Here is a 21315-nt window from a genome sequence, read left to right on the forward strand (position 1 = left end):
TGGCACTGCAGTGTCACGCAGGATGGCCCTTCCAAAAAACACTCCCCAAACAGCACATGACGCAAAGAAAAAAAGAGGCGCAATGAGGTAGCTGTGTGAGTAAGATAAGCGACCCTAGTGGCCGACACAAACACCGGGCCCATCTAGGAGTGGCACTGCAGTGTCACGCAGGATGGCCCTTCCAAAAAACACTCCCCAAACAGCACATGACGCAAAGAAAAAAAGAGGCGCAATGAGGTAGCTGTGTGAGTAAGATAAGCGACCCTAGTGGCCGACACAAACACCGGGCCCATCTAGGAGTGGCACTGCAGTGTCACGCAGGATGGCCCTTCCAAAAAACACTCCCCAAACAGCACATGACGCAAAGAAAAAAAGAGGCGCAATGAGGTAGCTGTGTGAGTAAGATAAGCGACCCTAGTGGCCGACACAAACACCGGGCCCATCTAGGAGTGGCACTGCAGTGTCACGCAGGATGGCCCTTCCAAAAAACACTCCCCAAACAGCACATGACGCAAAGAAAAAAAGAGGCGCAATGAGGTAGCTGTGTGAGTAAGATAAGCGACCCTAGTTGCCGACACAAACACCTGGCCCATCTAGGAGTGGCACTGCAGTGTCACGCAGGATGGCCCTTCCAAAAAACACTCCCCAAACAGCACATGACGCAAAGAAAAAAAGAGGCGCAATGAGGTAGCTGTGTGAGTAAGATAAGCGACCCTAGTGGCCGACACAAACACCGGGCCCATCTAGGAGTGGCACTGCAGTGTCACGCAGGATGGCCCTTCCAAAAAACACTCCCCAAACAGCACATGACGCAAAGAAAAAAAGAGGCGCAATGAGGTAGCTGTGTGAGTAAGATAAGCGACCCTAGTGGCCGACACAAACACCGGGCCCATCTAGGAGTGTCACTGCAGTGTCACGCAGGATGGCCCTTCCAAAAAACACTCCCCAAACAGCACATGACGCAAAGAAAAAAAGAGGCGCAATGAGGTAGCTGTGTGAGTAAGATAAGCGACCCTAGTGGCCGACACAAACACCGGGCCCATCTAGGAGTGGCACTGCAGTGTCACGCAGGATGGCCCTTCCAAAAAACACTCCCCAAACAGCACATGACGCAAAGAAAAAAAGAGGCGCAATGAGGTAGCTGTGTGAGTAAGATAAGCGACCCTAGTGGCCGACACAAACACCTGGCTCATCTAGGAGTGGCACTGCAGTGTCACGCAGGATGGCCCTTCCAAAAAACACTCCCCAAACAGCACATGACGCAAAGAAAAATTAAAGAAAAAAGAGGTGCAAGATGGAATTGTCCTTGGGCCCTCCCACCCACCCTTATGTTGTATAAACAGGACATGCACACTTTAACCAACCCATCATTTCAGTGACAGGGTCTGCCACACGACTGTGACTGAAATGACGGGTTGGTTTGGACCCCCACCGAAAAAGAAGCAATTAATCTCTCCTTGCACAAACTGGCTCTACAGAGGCAAGATGTCCACCTCATCATCATCCTCCGATATATCACCGTGTACATCCCGCTCCTCACAGATTATCAATTCGTCCCCACTGGAATCCACCATCTCAGCTCCCTGTGTACTTTGTGGAGGCAATTGCTGCTGGTCAATGTCTCCACGGAGGAATTGATTATAATTCATTTTAATGAACATCATCTTCTCCACATTTTCTGGAAGTAACCTCGTACGCATATTGCTGACAAGGTGAGCGGCGGCACTAAACACTCTTTCGGAGTACACACTTGTGGGAGGGCAACTTAGGTAGAATAAAGCCAGTTTGTGCAAGGGCCTCCAAATTGCCTCTTTTTCCTGCCAGTATAAGTACGGACTGTCTGACGTGCCTACTTGGATGCGGTCACTCATATAATCCTCCACCATTCTTTCAATGGTGAGAGAATCATATGCAGTGACAGTAGACGACATGTCCGTAATCGTTGTCAGGTCCTTCAGTCCGGACCAGATGTCAGCATCAGTAGTCGCTCCAGACTGCCCTGCATCACCGCCAGCGGGTGGGCTCGGAATTCTGAGCCTTTTCCTCGCACCCCCAGTTGCGGGAGAATGTGAAGGAGGAGATGTTGACAGGTCGCGTTCCGCTTGACTTGACAATTTTGTCACCAGCAGGTCTTTGAACCCCAGCAGACTTGTGTCTGCCGGAAAGAGAGATCCAAGGTAGGTTTTAAATCTAGGATCGAGCACGGTGGCCAAAATGTAGTGCTCTGATTTCAATAGATTGACCACCCGTGAATCCTTGTTAAGCGAATTAAGGGCTCCATCCACAAGTCCCACATGCCTAGCGGAATCGCTCCCTTTTAGCTCCTCCTTCAATGCCTCCAGCTTCTTCTGCAAAAGCCTGATGAGGGGAATGACCTGACTCAGGCTGGCAGTGTCTGAACTGACTTCACGTGTGGCAAGTTCAAAAGGTTGCAGAACCTTGCACAACGTTGAAATCATTCTCCACTGCGCTTGAGACAGGTACATTCCACCTCCTATATCGTGCTCAATTGTATAGGCTTGAATGGCCTTTTGCTGCTCCTCCAACCTCTGAAGCATATATAGGGTTGAATTCCACCTCGTTACCACTTCTTGCTTCAGATGATGGCAGGGCAGGTTCAGGCGTTTTTGGTGGTGCTCCAGTCTTCTGTACGTGGTGCCTGTACGCCGAAAGTGTCCCGCAATTCTTCTGGCCACCGACAGCATCTCTTGCACGCCCCTGTCGTTTTTTAAATAATTCTGCACCACCAAATTCAAGGTATGTGCAAAACATGGGACGTGCTGGAATTTGCCCATATTTAATGCACACACAATATTGCTGGCGTTGTCCGATGCCACAAATCCACAGGAGAGTCCAATTGGGGTAAGCCATTCCGCGATGATCTTCCTCAGTTGCCGTAAGAGGTTTTCAGCTGTGTGCGTATTCTGGAAAGCGGTGATACAAAGCGTAGCCTGCCTAGGAAAGAGTTGGCGTTTGCGAGATGCTGCTACTGGTGCCGCCGCTGCTGTTCTTGCGGCGGGAGTCCATACATCTACCCAGTGGGCTGTCACAGTCATATAGTCCTGACCCTGCCCTGCTCCACTTGTCCACATGTCCGTGGTTAAGTGGACATTGGGTACAACTGCATTTTTTAGGACACTGGTGAGTCTTTTTCTGACGTCCGTGTACATTCTCGGTATCGCCTGCCTAGAGAAGTGGAACCTAGATGGTATTTGGTAACGGGGGCACACTACCTCAAGAAATTGTCTAGTTCCCTGTGAACTAACGGCGGATACCGGACGCACGTCTAACACCAACATAGTTGTCAAGGCCTCAGTTATCCGCTTTGCAACAGGATGACTGCTGTGATATTTCATCTTCCTCGCAAAGGACTGTTGGATAGTCAATTGCTTGGTGGAAGTAGTAAAAGTGGGCTTACGACTTCCCCTCTGGGATGACCATCGACTCCCAGCAGCAACAACAGCAGCGCCAGCAGCAGTAGGCGTTACACGCAAGGATGCATCGGAGGAATCCCAAGCAGGAGAGGACTCGTCAGAATTGCCAGTGACATGGCCTGCAGGACTATTGGCATTCCTGGGGATGGAGGAAATTGACACTGAGGGAGTTGGTGGGGTGGTTTGCGTGAGCTTGGTTACAAGAGGAAGGGATTTACTGGTCAGTGGACTGCTTCCGCTGTCGCCCAAAGTTTTTGAACTTGTCACTGACTTATTATGAATGCGCTGCAAGTGACGTATAAGGGAGGATGTTCCGAGGTGGTTAACGTCCTTACCCCTACTTATTACAGCTTGACAAAGGCAACACACGGCTTGACAAATGTTGTCCGCATTTCTGGTGAAATACTTCCACACCGAAGAGCTGATTTTTTTGGTATTTTCACCAGGCATGTCAACGGCCCTATTCCTCCCACGGACAACAGGTGTCTCCCCGGGTGCCTGACTTAAACAAACCACCTCACCATCAGAATCCTCCTTGTCAATTTCCTCCCCAGCGCCAGCAACACCCATATCCTCCTCATCCTGGTGTACTTCAACACTGACATCTTCAATCTGACTATCAGGAACTGGACTGCGGGTGCTCCTTCCTGCACTTGCAGGGGGCGTGCAAATGGTGGAAGGCGCATGCTCTTCACGTCCAGTGTTGGGAAGGTCAGGCATCGCAACCGACACAATTGGACTCTCCTTGTGGATTTGGGATTTCGAAGAACGCACAGTTCTTTGCGGTGCTTTTGCCAGCTTGAGTCTTTTCAGTTTTCTAGCGAGAGGCTGAGTGCTTCCATCCTCATGTGAAGCTGAACCACTAGCCATGAACATAGGCCAGGGCCTCAGCCGTTCCTTGCCACTCCGTGTGGTAAATGGCATATTGGCAAGTTTACGCTTCTCCTCCGACAATTTTATTTTAGATTTTGGAGTCCTTTTTTTACTGATATTTGGTGTTTTGGATTTTACATGCTCTGTACTATGACATTGGGCATCGGCCTTGGCAGACGACGTTGCTGGCATTTCATCGTCTCGGCCATGACTAGTGGCAGCAGCTTCAGCACGAGGTGGAAGTGGATCTTGATCTTTCCCTAATTTTGGAACCTCAACATTTTTGTTCTCCATATTTTAATAAGCACAACTAAAAGGCACCTCAGGTAAACAATGGAGATGGATGGATACTAGTATACTTATGGATGGACGAGCGACTGCCGACACAGAGGTAGCTACAGCCGTGGACTACCGTACTGTGTCTGCTGCTAATATAGACTGGATGATAATGAGATGAAATCAATATATATTATATCACACTAGTACTGCAGCCGGACAGGTAGATATATTTATTATATAATGACTGATGACAGACCTGCTGGACACTGTCAGCTCAGCAGCACCGCAGACTGCTACAGTAAGCTACTATAGTAGTATGTATAAAGAAGAAAGAAAAAAAAAACCACAAGTAGGTGGTATACAATTATGGATGGACGAGCGACTGCCGACACAGAGGTAGCTACAGCCGTGGACTACCGTACTGTGTCTGCTGCTAATATAGACTGGATGATTGATAATGAGATGAAATCAATATATATTATATCACACTAGTACTGCAGCCGGACAGGTAGATATATTTTTTATGTAATGACTGATGACGGACCTGCTGGACACAGTCAGCTCAGCAGCACCGCAGACTGCTACAGTAAGCTACTATAGTAGTATGTATAAAGAAGAAAAAAAAAAAACCACGGGTAGGTGGTATACAATTATGGATGGACGAGCGACTGCCGACACAGAGGTAGCTACAGCCGTGGACTACCGTACTGTGTCTGCTGCTAATATAGACTGGATGATAATGAGATGAAATCAATATATATTATATCACACTAGTACTGCAGCCGGACAGGTAGATATATTTATTATGTAATGACTGATGACGGACCTGCTGGACACAGTCAGCTCAGCAGCACCGTAGACTGCTACAGTAAGCTACTATAGTAGTATGTATAAAGAAGAAAAAAAAAAAAACACGGGCAGGTGGTATACAATTATGGATGGACGAGCGACTGCCGACACAGAGGTAGCTACAGCCGTGGACTACCGTACTGTGTCTGCTGCTAATATAGACTGGATGATAATGAGATGAAATCAATATATATATATATAATATCACTAGTACTGCAGCCGGACAGGTATATATATTTATTATGTAATGACTGATGACGGACCTGCTGGACACTGTCAGCTCAGCAGCACCGCAGACTGCTACAGTAAGCTACTATAGTAGTATGTATAAAGAAGAAAAAAAAAAAACCACGGGTAGGTGGTATACAATTATGGATGGACGAGCGACTGCCGACACAGAGGTAGCTACAGCCGTGGACTACCGTACTGTGTCTGCTGCTAATATAGACTGGATGATAATGAGATGAAATCAATATATATATATATATATAATATCACTAGTACTGCAGCCGGACAGGTATATATATTTATTATGTAATGACTGATGACGGACCTGCTGGACACTGTCAGCTCAGCAGCACCGCAGACTGCTACAGTAAGCTACTATAGTAGTATGTATAAAGAAGAAAGAAAAAAAAAACCACGGGTAGGTGGTATACAATATTATATATATATTATATACAATTATATATATATATATATATATATATATATATATTAAACTGGTGGTGACTGGTGGTCAGGTCACTGGTCACACTATCAGCAACTTGCAAGTAGTACTCCTAAGCAGACAATCACAATATATATTATACTGGTGGTCAGTGTGGTCACAATGGCAGTGTGGCACTCTGGCAGCAAAAGTGTGCACTGTACGTTATATGTACTCCTGAGTCCTGCTCTCAGACTCTAACTGCTCCCCACTGTCAGTGTCTCCCCCACAAGTCAGATAATATACAGTCACACTATCTATCACTTCAGCAAGTAACTAGTACTCCTCCTAATGCTCCCCAAAATTACTACTGTGTCTCTCTCTACTGTCTCACTCTCTTCTCTATAAACGGAGAGGATGCCAGCCACGTCCTCTCCCTATGAATCTCAATGCACGTGTGAAAATGGCGGCGACGCGCGGCTCCTTATATAGAATCCGAGTCTCGCGATAGAATCCGAGCCTCGCGAGAATCCGACAGCGGGATGATGACGTTCGGGCGCGCTCGGGTTAACCGAGCAAGGCGGGAAGATCCGAGTCGCTCGGACCCGTGTAAAAAAACATGAAGTTCGGGCGGGTTCGGATTCCGAGGAACCGAACCCGCTCATCCCTACCTAAAATGTGACCTAATGTGAAATGGGGCACTAATTCGGATCATAAAATAAACTAGAGCACTACTATGGTTCAGCCAATTAAATAGGGAATTATTATGGGGCAAAAAATGATAAACTGCTGCAGAGATGTCTCTAGCATTGAGGTGGGGCCACTTCAAATTGCTGCTATGGGGATCACAAAGTTCTGGTTATGCCCCTGCGTGTAGGTGTATCAGGGACGTGCGATGAGGTAAATGGCTCAGGAGGCACTGGCTAGCACTAGAGCCAGATTTACACGCAATATATGAGCCAAAGGATACATATGGGCATTATACACAGCAGCAGCAGTATAAACTCCTGAAAATTTGGTGAGTTTTGATCAGACATGAGATAGGAAGGTGAGGCACTGCCTTACCTGCCATAGACTTTTTACTCCAGAGTTTTGGCTATAAAAATGATTAGAATAATGCAAACAAGTTATTTCAAACAAACTATTTGTATTTTTCATATACTTTATACAGTCAAAACTCTGGCACAAACGTTAGTATGACAGGAAAGGCTCTGCCTCACCCCACCGCACGTGCCTGAGGTGTATACCTAGCTTAAGGCTCACTGCCCTGTGGCTGCCCTGTGAAGTGCCATCCCACCACTTCACAGTAACAACTAGTAGGGTGCCTATACATTTGAAATGCACATTTAATTGTTCTAATATCATTAAAATCCATAGGTGGCAAACAAAGCAAAGCAGCTTCAATAACTAATATCTACTTACCTTGTTATTTTGGTTGCTTTGCCATTATGAATTATAGTAAAATAATCACAATGACTTACATAGAAACATAGAATTTGAAGGCATATAAGAACCACTTGACCCATCTAGTCTGCCCCTTTTTTATCCATTGGGGAATCTCAACCCTTTTTGAACCTTAGTTCTTTGTAATCATATTCATATGCCTATCCCAAGCATGTTTAAATTAAAATGAGTTCAAGATGTTTAGTGTAAAAAAGGGGACATAAAGGTGCCCACTGTCCGCAGAGCCAATCAAAGGGATTTCTGCCATATTTCCTTACAAAAACACATGCATAACCATCAGATTATATCTGACCAATCATACAAAGGGGATGCATTCAGGAGTTGAAATCCCATTGCCAGAATCCCGACACACAGTCATAATACCGGCGCCGGAATTCCAACATCAGTTGAAATGCAGAGGTTAGGTTCATGCACCACCAGGGAGGGTTAAGCTGGGGGGTGGGGTGGGGAGGGGGGGTAGGATTGGTCTCTGGGGAGGGGGGGTTAGGGTTAGGCACCACAAGGGAGTGGTCGATTTAGGCTGTAGTGGGGATGGGTTATGGATATGCACCACTGGGAAGGGTTACGGTTAGGCTGCGAGTGGTAGGGTTAGACTGCGGGAGGGGGCTTAGGGTTAAGCTATGGGAAGGGGGGGTAGGTTTAGGTCCCACCGGGGAGGGTAAGGGTTAGGCTGCGTGAGGAGGCTTAAGCTAAGTGAAGGGAGGGTTAGGGGTGGTAGGGGGAGGGTAGTATACTTACCGACAGTGACAATGGCTGAGGAGGCACTGTCTAGTCCCAGAGCCAGATTTATACACAATATATGAGCCCAAGGGATCAAGTGGGCATTATGCACAAATGCAGCAGTATATACTGCTGGATATTTGGCGAGTTTTGAATAGAGATGTGTGAACAATGTGGCAGGGCAGGCACTGCCTCACCTCTCATAGACTTTTTACTCCAAAGTTTTGACTTTAAAAATGATTAGAATAATACAAAGAAGATATTTATAATATATTATTTGTATTATTCATATAATTGTTATAGTCAAAACTGTAGTATGACAGAAAAGGCTCTGCCTCACCTCACCACACGTCAATGCTTACCAAACTCTGTCGGAAGTCTCACAATCGGGATGTCGCTGTTGGTCTTTTGATCACCAGCATTCAGACCACCAGTCAAGCGGATGAATTCTACACGTAGAGGGTGGTTGGGTGATGACCACAATTATAGTCAGATATATGGGCCCTACACACTGGCCGAGGTGCCCGACGGCCAATACGGATGACCTGGCGGGGACGGGGGGGGCTGGTGACGGGAAGAGTGAAGTTTTTTCACTCCCTGACGTCACCCAGCCCCATAGCCCTGCATGCTAATATGGATGATAATGTCCATATTGGCTTGCAGGTATAAACAAGTTGGCACCAACGATGAACGACCGCAGGGCCGCGCATCATTCATCGTTGGTGCCTTCACACTGAAAGATATGAACAATTTCTTGTTCATTACTGAACAAGATTGTTCATATTGGCAGCACACATCGGCCAGTGTGTAGGGCCCTATAGTCTTTTTTCTTCTGCAATGTCCATTTGTCCAAGTCAACAGATGCCTGCTTAGATGTTGATCAAGAGAGGTAATCTTTTTGGGCTCTTACACGCTGCAATATTTTGCTTCAGTACTCTAACATAACCAAATTGACTGGCAAAAATGCAGTGGGCACCTTTATTCCACATCTGATTATACAATACAATAAATAAAAAATAAAACAGAATACACTGTTAATTTAATTATCTGTAATAATAATATAATTATCGCAGGAAAGGCGAAGTGATTAGCATTACTGCTTTACATCATTAATATCTTGAGTTTGATTCCCATGGCTGTGAGGGGTTTCCTCCAGGTGCTCCGGATCACTCCCATATACTGGTAGGTTAATTGGTTTGTGATATCAAAATGAACCCTATTGTGTGTGAGGGTCCATGTGATCTGGAATATGGAATATAGGCTTCACTGGGACAGGGACTGATGTGAATGATGAAATATTCTCTCTAAAATGCTGCAGATATTATCAGAATCAGCTTTATTGGCCAGGTGTACTCACGTACACTAGGAATTCTTTGTGGTACAATGCATCGCCAAGCAGCAACATGAAGGGGAAATACATGGCATAAGAAGGGGGAAAAACGTAGCATACATTACACGTATGAGTTAATACTGCACATTGCAAATGTACAATAGACTCTCTAAATATGTGCTATAATAATAACTGTTAATAAATAATATCACAATATTATAAAGGATTTGGGCAGTACGGATGGTGTAATGGTTAGCATTACTGCCTCACAGCACTGAGGTCATGGGTTCGATTCCCACCATGGCTCTAACTGTGTGGAGTTTGTATATTCTCCCCGTACTTGCGTGGGTTTCCTCCGGGTACTCCGGTTTCCTCCCACAATCCAAAAATATACTGGTAGGTTAATTGGCTCCCTACAAAATTAACCCTAGCGTGAGTGTGTGTGCGTGTACATGTGGTAGGGAATATAGAGTGTAAGCTCCACTGGGGCAGGGACTGATGTGAATGGCCAAAATATTCTCTGTAAAGCGCTGCGGAATATGTGTGCGCTATATAAATAACTGGTAATAAATAATAAATAAATTTCACACGACACAATAAAATAAGGTAGACTGTAGCAGTTACTTATTACTCTGGAAAGCATCTGAAAGTACTGTTTTAGTTTTCTTTTTTTTCCGTGAGTGAGCTAAAATTAGATATATCACCATCTGAAGCAGAATTTCCTTGGGGGAAATCTAGAACTTTGGCAATGAATGCCTCATGAAGAAACTCCAAGTGTGAAATGTAATGATCCATTCATACAAGTGCAATTAAATTAATTTACTTCTCTTCAAGCTCCAAAGCTGAATTTGGCCTCTCAAAACATCAGTTGCTCTCCATCTGTATATACATATATACAGTATATATAATCAGTTCTGTGAAATGTTTATATATAATAATTATTTAATGCATATTAACATGCAACATACATTATTGGCTTAAGTAAAATAATATGGGTAATGTTATTCCGATTTTCCACTTTGGAGAATTATAGCAGATATGAGCATTAGGGATATCATTGATTTCATTAATGGCAAGGTAAGTGGCTGACTCGTAGTTCACAGGCTTTCTGTTCTTTTTCCACTAGTTAAGGTTTTTCCCAAGTTAAATTGATCTCTGAAAAGAGGCAAAAGGTAATCTGGCAAGAGAACTCACAAAAATTAAGTGTGTGCAATTAGAGATGTGCACTTGAAATTTTTCGGGTTTTGTGTTTTGGTTTTGGGTTCGGTTCCGCGGCCGTGTTTTGGGATCGACCGCGTTTTGGCAAAACCTCACCGAATTTTTTTTGTCGGATTCGGGTGTGTTTTGGATTCGGGTGTTTTTTTTAAAAAACACTAAAAAACAGCTTAAATCATAGAATTTGGGGGTCATTTTGATCCCAAAGTATTATTAACCTCAAAAACCATAATTTCCACTCATTTTCAGTCTATTCTGAATACCTCACACCTCACAATATAATTTTTAGTCCTAAAATTTGCACCTAGGTCGCTGGATGACTAAGCTAAGCGACCCTAGTGGCCGACACAAACACCGTGCCCATCTAGGAGTGGCACTGCAGTGTCACGCAGGATGGCCCTTCCAAAAAACCCTCCCCAAACAGCACATGACGCAAAGAAAAAAAGAGGCGCAATGAGGTAGCTGTGTGAGTAAGATAAGCGACCCTAGTGGCCGACACAAACACCGTGCCCATCTAGGAGTGGCACTGCAGTGTCACGCAGGATGGCCCTTCCAAAAAACCCTCCCCAAACAGCACATGACGCAAAGAAAAAAAGAGGCGCAATGAGGTAGCTGTGTGAGTAAGATAAGCGACCCTAGTGGCCGACACAAACACCAGGCCCATCTAGGAGTGGCACTGCAGTGTCACGCAGGATGGCCCTTCCAAAAAACCCTCCCCAAACAGCACATGACGCAAAGAAAAAAAGAGGCGCAATGAGGTAGCTGTGTGAGTAAGATAAGCGACCCTAGTGGCCAACACAAACACCGGGCCCATCTAGGAGTGGCACTGCAGTGTCACGCAGGATGGCCCTTCCAAAAAACATTCCACAAACAGCACATGACGCAAAGAAAAATTAAAGAAAAAAGAGGTGCAAGATGGAATTGTCCTTGGGCCCTCCCACCCACCCTTATGTTGTATAAACAGGACATGCACACTTTAACCAACCCATCATTTCAGTGACAGGGTCTGCCACACGACTGTGACTGAAATGACGGGTTGGTTTGGACCCCCACCAAAAAAGAAGCAATTAATCTCTCCTTGCACAAACTGGCTCTACAGAGGCAAGATGTCCACCTCATCATCATCCTCCGATATATCACCGTGTACATCCCCCTCCTCACAGATTATCAATTCGTCCCCACTGGAATCCACCATCTCAGCTCCCTGTGTACTTTGTGGAGGCAATTGCTGCTGGTCAATATCTCTACGGAGGAATTGATTATAATTAATTTTAATGAACATCATCTTCTCCACATTTTCTGGATGTAACCTCGTACGCCGATTGCTGACAAGGTGAGCGGCGGCACTAAACACTCTTTCGGAGTACACACTTGTGGGAGGGCAACTTAGGTAGAATAAAGCCAGTTTGTGCAAGGGCCTCCAAATTGCCTCTTTTTCCTGCCAGTATAAGTACGGACTGTGTGACGTGCCTACTTGGATGCGGTCACTCATATAATCCTCCACCATTCTTTCAATGGTGAGAGAATCATATGCAGTGACAGTAGACGACATGTCCGTAATCGTTGTCAGGTCCTTCAGTCCGGACCAGATGTCAGCATAGGCAGTCGCTCCAGACTGCCCTGCATCACCGCCAGCGGGTGGGCTCGGAATTCTGAGCCTTTTCCTCGCACCCCCAGTTGCGGGAGAATGTGAAGGAGGAGATGTTGACAGGTCGCGTTCCGCTTGACTTGACAATTTTCTCACCAGCAGGTCTTTCAACCCCAGCAGACTTGTGTCTGCCGGAAAGAGAGATCCAAGGTAGGCTTTAAATCTAGGATCGAGCACGGTGGCCAAAATGTAGTGCTCTGATTTCAACAGATTGACCACCCGTGAATCCTTGTTAAGCGAATTAAGGGCTCCATCCACAAGTCCCACATGCCTAGCGGAATCGCTCCGTGTTAGCTCCTCCTTCAATGTCTCCAGCTTCTTCTGCAAAAGCCTGATGAGGGGAATGACCTGACTCAGGCTGGCAGTGTCTGAACTGACTTCACGTGTGGCAAGTTCAAAGGGCATCAGAACCTTGCACAACGTTGAAATCATTCTCCACTGCGCTTGAGACAGGTGCATTCCACCTCCTATATAGTGCTCAATTGTATAGGCTTGAATGGCCTTTTGCTGCTCCTCCAACCTCTGAAGCATATAGAGGGTTGAATTCCACCTCGTTACCACTTCTTGCTTCAGATGATGGCAGGGCAGGTTCAGTAGTTTTTGGTGGTGCTCCAGTCTTCTGTACGTGGTGCCTGTACGCCGAAAGTGTCCCGCAATTCTTCTGGCCACCGACAGCATCTCTTGCACGCCCCTGTCGTTTTTTAAAAAATTCTGCACCACCAAATTCAAGGTATGTGCAAAACATGGGACGTGCTGGAATTTGCCCATATTTAATGCACACACAATATTGCTGGCGTTGTCCGATGCCACAAATCCACAGGAGAGTCCAATTGGGGTAAGCCATTCCGCGATGATCTTCCTCAGTTGCCGTAAGAGGTTTTCAGCTGTGTGCGTATTCTGGAAAGCGGTGATACAAAGCGTAGCCTGCCTAGGAAAGAGTTGGCGTTTGCGAGATGCTGCTACTGGTGCCGCCGCTGCTGTTCTTGCGGCGGGAGTCCATACATCTACCCAGTGGGCTGTCACAGTCATATAGTCCTGACCCTGCCCTGCTCCACTTGTCCACATGTCCGTGGTTAAGTGGACATTGGGTACAGCTGCATTTTTTAGGACACTGGTGAGTCTTTTTCTGAGGTCTGTGTACATTTTCGGTATCGCCTGCCTAGAGAAGTGGAACCTAGATGGTATTTGGTAACGGGGGCACACTACCTCAAGAAATTGTGTAGTTCCCTGTGAACTAACGGCGGATACCGGACGCACGTCTAACACCAACATAGTTGTCAAGGCCTCAGTTATCCGCTTTGCAGCAGGATGACTGCTGTGATATTTCATCTTCCTCGCAAAGGACTGTTGGACAGTCAATTGCTTACTGGAAGTAGTACAAGTGGTCTTCCGACTTCCCCTCTGGGATGACCATCGACTCCCAGCAGCAACAACAGCAGCGCCAGCAGCAGTAGGCGTTACACGCAAGGATGCATCGGAGGAATCCCAGGCAGGAGAGGAATCGTCAGAATTGCCAGTGACATGGCCTGCAGGACTATTGGCATTCCTGGGGAAGGAGGAAATTGACACTGAGGGAGTTGGTGGGGTGGTTTGCGTGAGCTTGGTTACAAGAGGAAGGGATTTACTGGTCAGTGAACTGCTTCCGCTGTCACCCAAAGTTTTTGAACTTGTCACTGACTTATTATGAATGCGCTGCAGGTGACGTATAAGGGAGGATGTTCCGAGGTGGTTAACGTCCTTACCCCTACTTATTACAGCTTGACAAAGGCAACACACGGCTTGACACCTGTTGTCCGCTTTTCTGTTGAAATACCTCCACACTGAAGAGCTGATTTTTTTGGTATTTTCACCAGGCATGTCAACGGCCATATTCCTCCCACGGACAACAGGTGTCTCCCCGGGTGCCTGACTTAAACAAACCACCTCACCATCAGAATCCTCCTGGTCAATTTCCTCCCCAGCGCCAGCAACACCCATATCCTCCTCATCCTGGTGTACTTCAACACTGACATCTTCAATCTGACTAGAATACAATAAAGTGCAGCGTGCATTGGCGCTCATACCATAAGATGAATATCTATTTTTCACAGATATGACTAGACCAAGGATAAAAAATGAAATACATTTATTAAATGGAAAGAATGATATAAATGAATAAATTACAGAAATTTGATAAGAATACAAGGATGGGACCTGTAGATAGTGTCTTATGCAAAGTGGCTGTGCATATAGGAGAGTAGGAATTTCTCACCATATCATGGCCCTGCGGTGGGCTAGCTTTAAGAAAGCAGTTTGCGGTCCAGAGCTGATGCAGCCCGGCACCACCGCACAGGGCTTGGATCAGCAAATGAGTCCCAGAAAGGTCACTGCTCCACAGGTCCTGATGTAATTTGTTCTGATTGACGAGGTTTTGCCCACGTATAGAAGCCCACATTTACACTCAAGGAGATAGATCACGTTCCTTGAATTGCATGTGATGAAATCCCTGATTTTGTGTTTTTTCCCCTTCACTATAAACTCTGTGGTTTTCCGTGGGAGATCTTTATTGTATGTGGTTCGACACATTAGACACGCCCCACACCTGTGGAAGCCCTGGTTGCATGTCCTAACCAGGGACTTGTCTGGTAAGCTGCTTTTCACCAAACAATCCTTAAGGGATTTTGCTTTTTTATAGATAAACGTGGGTTTGTTGGGAAGGATTTTTCCAATGACCGGGTCATCTTGCAAGATCCTCCAATTTTGTTTGAAAATCCGTTCGATCCTCTTGTGGTGAGCTCCATATTTGGTTACAAAAGCCCATTCATAGGGATTATCACTTATTTCCTTTGGCATTTTTTCTAGTAACAGTGTCTTTCTGTCTATTTTAGTTACTTGTTCTTCTGCCTTCCCTAGAATGGACTCAGGGTACCCCTTTTCTCGAAAGCGGTCTCCCATCTCTTTTAATTGGGCGCCCAGTATTTCAGGATCTGAGCAATTCCTTTTGAGACGTTTGTATTGCCCAACTGGGATATTCTCTAACCACTTATAGTGGTGCTCGCTATCGATATTTATATATGCATTGGAGTCTGTGGGTTTCCGATAGGTTGATGTACAAATGGAATTTCCCTTGGTATAGATTTTGAGGTCTAGAAAGACTAGCTCTTTCTTGCTCTGAGTGAAAGTGAGGTGAATATTAAAATTGTTTTGATTCAATAATTCCAAAAAGGGAAGTAGACTTTCGTCCGTTCCCCTCCAAATGAATAAAATATCATCTATGAATCTCCACCATGACACCAGGTTCACCCCCGCCGTCCTCGCAGTGTCCACAGTTAGCATCTCCCAATATGCCATGTACAAGTTGGCATAGCTAGGGGCGAACCTGGTGCCCATGGCGGTGCCCCTAATCTGGAGATAATAAACGCCTTCAAAATAAAAATAATTATTGTTAAGGATAAAATCAATGGATTCCAAAATGAATGACTGTACCACGTCTTTATATTCACTTTTTTGTAAAAAGAACTCTATGGCTCTTTTCCCCTCATTCCAATTAATAATGGTATAGAGGGTACTAACGTCAGCACTCACCATTGTGCATTCGTTAGTCCAAGAGACTTCCTCTAGCTTTCTCAGGACATCCCCTGTGTCTTTCAAGAAGGCGGGAGTCTTACTCACTAAAGGCTGAAGGAAGGAATCAACCATTGCTGACAAGTTCGACGTCAGACTATTTGTACCCGTGATTATAGGTCGACCCGGCGGGTTCACCATGTCCTTGTGAACCTTCGGCAGGACATAGATGGTGGGAGTTGATGGATTATCTAGATGTATGAAATCCCGTTCTGTACTGGATATAGCTCCAGCCTCTACTGCCTTCTTGGTTAGATCCTCTAACTTCTTGATCATGTTAGTAAGAGGGTCCGCCTTCAGTTTCCTGTAGGTATCTTCATCTCCCAATTGTCTCTCTATTTCCCCGATATATTGGGACTTGTTCATAAGAACAACCCCCCCGCCCTTATCTGCAGGCTTAATTATCACATCCTTGTTATTCTGCAGAGACAGTAGGGCCATTTTTTCTTTTTGTGTGAGGTTACTGGTTTTGCATTTCGGGATTTTTCTTAATTCCTTAGTCATGATAGAGTTAAAACACTCTATACTCCCTCCTTTCACATGTTGGGGGTAGAAATGAGATTTCTTTCTGAAGCCCCTCCCATTGTTCGAGGAGGCATCACTGCAGGGTTCTTTTGCCTGAAAGAATTTCTTTATACTCAATTTTCTGATGTATTTTTGCAAATCCACAAATAACTCAAAGGGGTTCTTATGAACAAGTCCCAATATATCGGGGAAATAGAGAGACAATTGGGAGATGAAGATACCTACAGGAAACTGAAGGCGGACCCTCTTACTAACATGATCAAGAAGTTAGAGGATCTAACCAAGAAGGCAGTAGAGGCTGGAGCTATATCCAGTACAGAACGGGATTTCATACATCTAGATAATCCATCAACTCCCACCATCTATGTCCTGCCGAAGGTTCACAAGGACATGGTGAACCCGCCGGGTCGACCTATAATCACGGGTACAAATAGTCTGACGTCGAACTTGTCAGCAATGGTTGATTCCTTCCTTCAGCCTTTAGTGAGTAAGACTCCCGCCTTCTTGAAAGACACAGGGGATGTCCTGAGAAAGCTAGAGGAAGTCTCTTGGACTAACGAATGCACAATGGTGAGTGCTGACGTTAGTACCCTCTATACCATTATTAATTGGAATGAGGGGAAAAGAGTCATAGAGTTCTTTTTACAAAAAAGTGAATATAAAGACGTGGTACAGTCATTCATTTTGGAATCCATTGATTTTATCCTTAACAATAATTATTTTTATTTTGAAGGCGTTTATTATCTCCAGATTAGGGGCACCGCCATGGGCACCAGGTTCGCCCCTAGCTATGCCAACTTGTACATGGCATATTGGGAGATGCTAACTGTGGACACTGTGAGGACGGCGGGGGTGAACCTGGTGTCATGGTGGAGATTCATAGATGATATTTTATTCATTTGGAGGGGAACGGACGAAAGTCTACTTCCCTTTTTGGAATTATTGAATCAAAACAATTTTAATATTCACCTCACTTTCACTCAGAGCAAGAAAGAGCTAGTCTTTCTAGACCTCAAAATCTATACCAAGGGAAATTCCATTTGTACATCAACCTATCGGAAACCCACAGACTCCAATGCATATATAAATATCGATAGCGAGCACCACTATAAGTGGTTAGAGAATATCCCAGTTGGGCAATACAAACGTCTCAAAAGGAATTGCTCAGATCCTGAAATACTGGGCGCCCAATTAAAAGAGATGGGAGACCGCTTTCGAGAAAAGGGGTACCCTGAGTCCATTCTAGGGAAGGCAGAAGAACAAGTAACTAAAATAGACAGAAAGACACTGTTACTAGAAAAAATGCCAAAGGAAATAAGTGATAATCCCTATGAATGGGCTTTTGTAACCAAATATGGAGCTCACCACAAGAGGATCGAACGGATTTTCAAACAAAATTGGAGGATCTTGCAAGATGACCCGGTCATTGGAAAAATCCTTCCCAACAAACCCACGTTTATCTATAAAAAAGCAAAATCCCTTAAGGATTGTTTGGTGAAAAGCAGCTTACCAGACAAGTCCCTGGTTAGGACATGCAACCAGGGCTTCCACAGGTGTGGGGCGTGTCTAATGTGTCGAACCACATACAATAAAGATCTCCCACGGAAAACCACAGAGTTTATAGTGAAGGGGAAAAAACACAAAATCAGGGATTTCATCACATGCAATTCAAGGAACGTGATCTATCTCCTTGAGTGTAAATGTGGGCTTCTATACGTGGGCAAAACCTCGTCAATCAGAACAAATTACATCAGGACCTGTGGAGCAGTGACCTTTCTGGGACTCATTTGCTGATCCAAGCCCTGTGCGGTGGTGCCGGGCTGCATCAGCTCTGGACCGCAAACTGCTTTCTTAAAGCTAGCCCACCGCAGGGCCATGATATGGTGAGAAATTCCTACTCTCCTATATGCACAGCCACTTTGCATAAGACACTATCTACAGGTCCCATCCTTGTATTCTTATCAAATTTCTGTAATTTATTCATTTATATCATTCTTTCCATTTAATAAATGTATTTCATTTTTTATCCTTGGTCTAGTCATATCTGTGAAAAATAGATATTCATCTTATGGTATGAGCGCCAATGCACGCTGCACTTTATTGTATTCTATTTTTGTATTCACGGGATTTATGTGTTTGTCCCGCTGAGTGAAGAAGCAGGGCAGCTCTATTCATTTTATTGCGCAGAATTGCTGATGTGCACTCCTTCTTTGCATCTTCAATCTGACTATCAGGAACTGGACTGCGGGTGCTCCTTCCAGCACTTGCAGGGGGCGTGCAAATGGTGGAAGGCGCATGCTCTTCACGTCCAGTGTTGGGAAGGTCAGGCATCGCAACCGACACAATTGGACTCTCCTTGTGGATTTGGGATTTCGAAGAACGCACAGTTCTTTGCGGTGCTTTTGCCAGCTTGAGTCTTTTCAGTTTTCTAGCGAGAGGCTGAGTGCTTCCATCCTCATGTGAAGCTGAACCACTAGCCATGAACATAGGCCAGGGCCTCAGCCGTTCCTTGCAACTCCGTGTGGTAAATGGCATATTGGCAAGTTTACGCTTCTCCTCCGACAATTTTATTTTAGGTTTTGGAGTCCTTTTTTTACTGATATTTGGTGTTTTGGATTTGACATGCTCTGTACTATGACATTGGGCATCGGCCTTGGCAGACGACGTTGCTGGCATTTCATCGTCTCGGCCATGACTAGTGGCAGCAGCTTCAGCACGAGGTGGAAGTGGATCTTGATCTTTCCCTAATTTTGGAACCTCAACATTTTTGTTCTCCATATTTTAATAGGCACAACTAAAAGGCACCTCAGGTAAACAATGGAGATGGATGGATACTAGTATACTTATGGATGGACTGCCGAGTGCCGACACAGAGGTAGCTACAGCCGTGGACTACCGTACTGTGTCTGCTGCTAATATAGACTGGATGATAATGAGATGAAATCAATATATATATATATATGTATGTATATATAATATCACTAGTACTGCAGCCGGACAGGTAGATAATATATTTATTAGGTAATGATGACTGATGACGGACCTGCTGGACACTGTCTGCTCAGCAGCACCGCAGACTGCTACAGTAAGCTACTATACTATAGTAGTATGTACAAAGAAGAAAGGAAAAAAAAAACCACGGGTAGGTGGTATACAATTATGGATGGACTGCCGAGTGCCGACAGAGAGGTAGCTACAGCCGTGGACTAACGTACTGTGTCTGCTGCTAATATAGACTGGATGATTGATAATGAGATGAAATCAATATATATATATGTATGTATATATAATATCACTAGTACTGCAGCCGGACAGGTAGATAATATATTTATTAGGTAATGATGACTGATGACGGACCTGCTGGACACTGTCAGCTCAGCAGCACCGCAGACTGCTACAGTAAGCTACTATACTATAGTAGTATGTACAAAGAAGAAAGAAAAAAAAAAAACACGGGTAGGTGGTATACAATTATGGATGGACTGCCGAGTGCCGACACAGAGGTAGCTACAGCCGTGGACTACCGTACTGTGTCTGCTGCTAATATAGACTGGATGATAATGAGATGAAATCAATATATATATATGTATGTATATATAATATCACTAATACTGCAGCCGGACAGGTAGATAATATATTTATTAGGTAATGATAACTGATGACGGACCTGCTGGACACTGTCAGCTCAGCAGCACCGCAGACTGCTACAGTAAGCTACTATACTATAGTAGTATGTACAAAGAAGAAAGAAAAAAAAAAACCACGGGTAGGTGGTATACAATTATGGATGGACTGCCGAGTGCCGACACAGAGGTAGCTACAGCCGTGGACTAACGTACTGTGTCTGCTGCTAATATAGACTGGATGATTGATAATGAGATGAAATCAATATATATATGTATGTATATATAATATCACTAGTACTGCAGCCGGACAGGTAGATAATATATTTATTAGGTAATGATGACTGATGACGGACCTGCTGGACACTGTCAGCTCAGCAGCACCGCAGACTGCTACAGTAAGCTACTATACTATAGTAGTATGTACAAAGAAGAAAGAAAAAAAAAAAACACGGGTAGGTGGTATACAATTATGGATGGACTGCCGAGTGCCGACACAGAGGTAGCTACAGCCGTGGACTAACGTACTGTGTCTGCTGCTAATATAGACTGGATGATTGATAATGAGATGAAATCAATATATATATATGTATGTATATATAATATCACTAGTACTGCAGCCGGACAGGTAGATAATATATTTATTAGGTAATGATGACTGATGACGGACCTGCTGGACACTGTCAGCTCAGCAGCACCGCAGACTGCTACAGTAAGCTACTATACTATAGTAGTATGTACAAAGAAGAAAGAAAAAGAAAAAAACCACGGGTAGGTGGTATACAATTATGGATGGACTGCCGAGTGCCGACACAGAGGTAGCTACAGCCGTGGACTAACGTACTGTGTCTGCTGCTAATATAGACTGGATGATTGATAATGAGATGAAATCAATATATATATGTATGTATATATAATATCACTAGTACTGCAGCCGGACAGGTAGATAATATATTTATTAGGTAATGATGACTGATGACGGACCTGCTGGACACTGTCAGCTCAGCAGCACCGCAGACTGCTACAGTAAGCTACTATACTATAGTAGTATGTACAAAGAAGAAAGGAAAAAAAAAAACCACGGGTAGGTGGTATACAATTAT

The sequence above is a fragment of the Pseudophryne corroboree genome, chromosome 5 (genome assembly GCF_028390025.1).
Source record: "Pseudophryne corroboree isolate aPseCor3 chromosome 5, aPseCor3.hap2, whole genome shotgun sequence".
Lineage (NCBI taxonomy): Eukaryota > Metazoa > Chordata > Amphibia > Anura > Myobatrachidae > Pseudophryne > Pseudophryne corroboree.